At 44.7% G+C, this 4,157-nt stretch overlaps 1 pseudogene; it reads left to right on the top strand.

The window, feature by feature from the left end:
* The first annotated feature begins 1,180 nt into the window (after nucleotides 1-1,180).
* On the top strand, nucleotides 1,181-2,312 carry LOC105980443 (annotated as a pseudogene).
* Nucleotides 2,313-4,157: the final 1,845 nt, after the last annotated feature.

The following is a 4,157-nucleotide window of genomic DNA, read 5'->3' as shown; positions in this document are numbered from 1 at the left end:
TTCCCAGGCTGGTGGGGGCACTTGCCCAGTTAGAAAAATAGCAGTCTGTTTGTCCCTGGCCCTTTTATTGGGAACAGATTGGGATGAGAGGCCTTGGAAGACACTGAGCTCCAAAAGAATCAGGATTCTGATGTGTTGAAGTTAAGATGCTCTTCAGAAACAATGGTCTCTACCAGTATGGGATCTGGAATACACCGGGGACAGACTGTATAACTCCTGTTCCTCTGTTTCCACTCAGCCTTAAAATTTGTCTTATGATGCTAATGATGGTAACTGTTTACTCTGTTCAGCACCATGATAAACGCTACACGAATGTTTTTCCATCAAACAAGAGTATCGTGTCATGAATCAGAATGAAAAAGAATTTGGTGTATGCCAAAGAACACAAGGCATTTCATTTCCCAGGAGCATCTTTGTAGATGTATACCAAGATCAAAGGTTCTTTTCGACTACCCAAATGAAGTTCCCAAATCCTTGGTTAACAAGGTTAATTAAGAGAGAGGCACAATATTACTCCTATATTACAGTTCTAAGAGCATGCATTCTGGGAGCTGTCTATTTAGTTGAAGAATAAAGAAGAGACTCAGGGGATTTAGCAGAACAAAGGTCAGGAGGGGGGGTTGCATAGCATCAGCACATCATAACAACATTAACCGCAATTATTTCTAATTGGAGTGCATCTCAGCTGGGCTACTCCAAAGGCCTGAAATTCAATTGTGGTTTTATAAAAACCCATAAAATGTTCTAAACAGATTTACTTGAAGCAGAGTGCCTATGAGAAGAGACCACATGTAAATTTCTAGAAGGTAATATAATAAATAACAAGGTGTTTAATTATCCTGGGGAGCAAATGTTCTCAGCATGTAGTTAGTCCGCATGTTCAACATTAGGATATAGTCTAATGAAGCCATAATGGAGAACCCAGCACCCACCTAAGCCAGGCTGACGGGATTGGTTGGAGGGGGGAGGGCGGGGGAGGCATTTGGTAGAAGCAAGCTCAACCCCAGGACCGAACATTTGTTCATGATGCATCCTCCCAAATCCTGGCTACCACTTTGCTCAAAATCCAAGCAGAGGCCCTGGGCGGGGCCGGGCCCTGGGCGGAGCCGCTCGGCCTGCCTCCGCACTGCTGGGCGGTGAGAGGGCGCGGGTCAGGGAGGCGCCTGTCCAGCACCGGAGAAGGAGCGATCTGGGGGAGCCGCAGGGACTCCAGCTTCCAGAGAGGGGCGATCCTTTCTAATCTCTATTTCCCAGGTAGGCAGCCTCCAGGAAGCGCGATGTCGAAGCCGCCTCCCAAACCAGTCGAACCAGGACAAGTTACAGTCTTCAGGGCTCTGTATATCTTTGAACCCAGAACTCCAGACGAATTGTACTTTGAAGAAGGTGATATTATCTACATTACTGACATGAGTGATACCAATTGGTGGAAAGGGACCTGCAAAGGCAGGACGGGACTCATTCCAAGCAAGTACGTGGCTGAGCAGGCAGAATCCACTGACAATCCACTGCATGAAGCTGCAGAAAGAGGCAACCTGAGCTAGCTGAGAGAGTGCGTGGACAACCGAGTGGGCGTGAACGGCTTAGACAAAGCTGGGAGCACAGCCTTGGACTGGGCTTGCCACGGGGGTCACAAAGATGTGGTGGAAGTTCTGTTTACTCAGTCCAATCTTGAACTGAACCAGCAGAACAAGTGGGGACCCACGGCTTTGCATGCTGCCGCCTGGAAGGGCTATGCCGACATTGTCCAGTTGCTTCTGGCAAAAGGTGCCAGGACAGACTTGAGAAACAATGAGAAGGAGCTGGCCCTGGACATGGCCACGAATGCGGCCTGTGCGTCTCCCCTGAAAAAGAAGCAGCGAACAGCTGCAGTTCGAACATGAAGCAATGCCGAGGACTACCTTGATGATGAAGACTCAGATTAATTCCCTGCTGGAGCTTTGACATCTAGAACTTCTTTTGCTTTTGCCATTCCAAAACTTGGTTTTTACCGGAAGAGTATTGATAACTGTAAAAACAAAAGTGTCTATATAGACATGACAGTATTGCACTGTGAATAGGACGTGTAAGTGAATGTCTCACCTTTGTTTTGCCAATAAGTGATGGAAAACTTTGCTCTGTAAAATACATTTATATTCACCAGAGTAGAACAAGAAGAGATTATTTCTATTTATCAAGCTAAAGGAATTTTAAGAATATTTTGCCTTAAAAAAAATCAGGATCTGTCTCTCTCTTTTTCTCTCTCTGTTTCATTCAAGTTCTTTACCTCAAGGATTGGGATCTCTTGAATGGCTTTTTAAAAGGGGGGATGCTTATTTTAATAACAGACCAAAATGCTTAATAGAAAATTGTCAGCTGTTCTGACAGAAATAAACATTTTAAGAGACTAAAAAAAAATTCAAGCAGAATCTTTGCTAGTAGGAAGATTATTTGTGGAGAAATATGTGACCTTATTTTTCATTGTTTTGGTTTTCCTGTTAACTTTGCCATGTGGTCTTAGTCTGAGCTGCCTTAATCAAATACCACAGGCTGGATGCTTTCTACAATAAGAATTTATTTCTGACAGTTCCAAGAGAGAGGACCAAGATCAAGGTGCTGTTTATTTTCTCATGAGGACTCTTCATGGCTTACAAATTAGCCAGTTTCTTGTGTCCTTACATAGCTTGTCCTCAAAAGCATAAAGACAGAATCAAATCTCCCTAAAGGGACTAGAATTCCTCGTGAGGGTGCTGTCCTCAAAAGCATAAAGACAGAATCAAATCTCCCTAAAGGGACTAGAATTCCTCGTGAGGGTGCTGTCCTCATGTCCCTCCCAAAGCCCCTACCTCCTAATACATCACATTGCAAGTCCGGGCTTCTTTTGCTGTCAGTGAAAAAATGCACAACCAGGAAAGCAAAGAGGGTCTCTCATCTCAGTCCATTTCTTGTGAGAAGAGAAAGGGTTGAGAAGGAGAAGCCCAAACATGCAGACCATAACAGATGTCAAGTGGAAAAGGAGAAGGTCATACTTCACCTTCAAACCTCTTGTAGAGCCCTGAGTTTGAGGTGATCACAGTCCATCTAAGGAAACATTCAGATGAAATCTTGGAAACAAGTGGACTTGAGTATACTTGAAAAACCATAATTCAGACCACTGAAAGTCAGCCCTTGAAAAAAAAATATGACAATGCTGGGCCACTAAATAAAACCAACATGGCAGGACCTCCTGAGTAGAGCCACTTTGTGAGGAGAGTAAGTGGTTGTCTTTCATATTATCAGACTGGTGATCTGGCTTGCGCTTATCCAAGACTACTGCAAGATTCTCAAGGATTTCTTTTAGATGTCAGTGAACAAACCATAACCTGACCATTGAGGAGGGCTTCTCATCTCAAATCTCCCTCCCTCTCCCCCCCCCATAACTTCATTACCATATTGGAAACTAATAACAAATACTCCGGCCATTGGGGCTCCTCCCTTGGGGGAAGGGAAGACATGGAGGTGACCTTGCCGTTGTGTGTGTATGCTGCAAACTGAGGCAAGTGCTGGCAGAAGTGGTATTAGCTCATCTCAGTGTCCTTAGTTACTACTCCTACATCTAGGACAACACTGGTAGGCCTTGTGTTTGTCTCACAACATTCCCTAAAGGACATCATTCTGTCCTACATAAGAAAGGAAAATAAAGCTGGGAAGTGTAACATCCCCAGCCTCTCACCTCCAACTAGCATTAATTTCTACCTCTACCCCCCTGCTTCTCAGCATCATTGGATGCAGTGCATCTGCTCAAGGTTGATCCAAAAGCCATTGCCTTCCACCTGGTGCCTCCAGTGTCAAGTCACAGGTTTTCTCTCCCATATCTTAGCCTTTCACCAACAACTGTTTTCTTGCATCCTACAAATACACTAAACAGGATGCGAAGCTTAAAAGTGAATAGATTTTCACTGTATTTGATGTTGGCATAATTTGGGGAGGGGAAGGGAAAAAACAAATTGTTTAAATAGGGATACAGGTGGACCCATTGCAACAATGAGATGTACAAGACGTTATGTCGAAAAACTAACTTTACAGTTTTGGCACGCAGAGGGGGGTGGGGGTGACGGGGGGCAGGGGGAGGGGGGAGATGGGAAGGGATGGGAAGGGGAAACAAAGGAGGAGGCAACAATGCTTGATAAGAAATGTACTCG

This window comes from Dipodomys ordii, unplaced genomic scaffold (assembly GCF_000151885.1).
Source record: "Dipodomys ordii isolate 6190 unplaced genomic scaffold, Dord_2.0 Scaffold9, whole genome shotgun sequence".
NCBI lineage: Eukaryota > Metazoa > Chordata > Mammalia > Rodentia > Heteromyidae > Dipodomys > Dipodomys ordii.
Note: the sequence above shows the minus strand (reverse complement) of the source record. Positions and strands in the feature narration are given on the sequence as shown.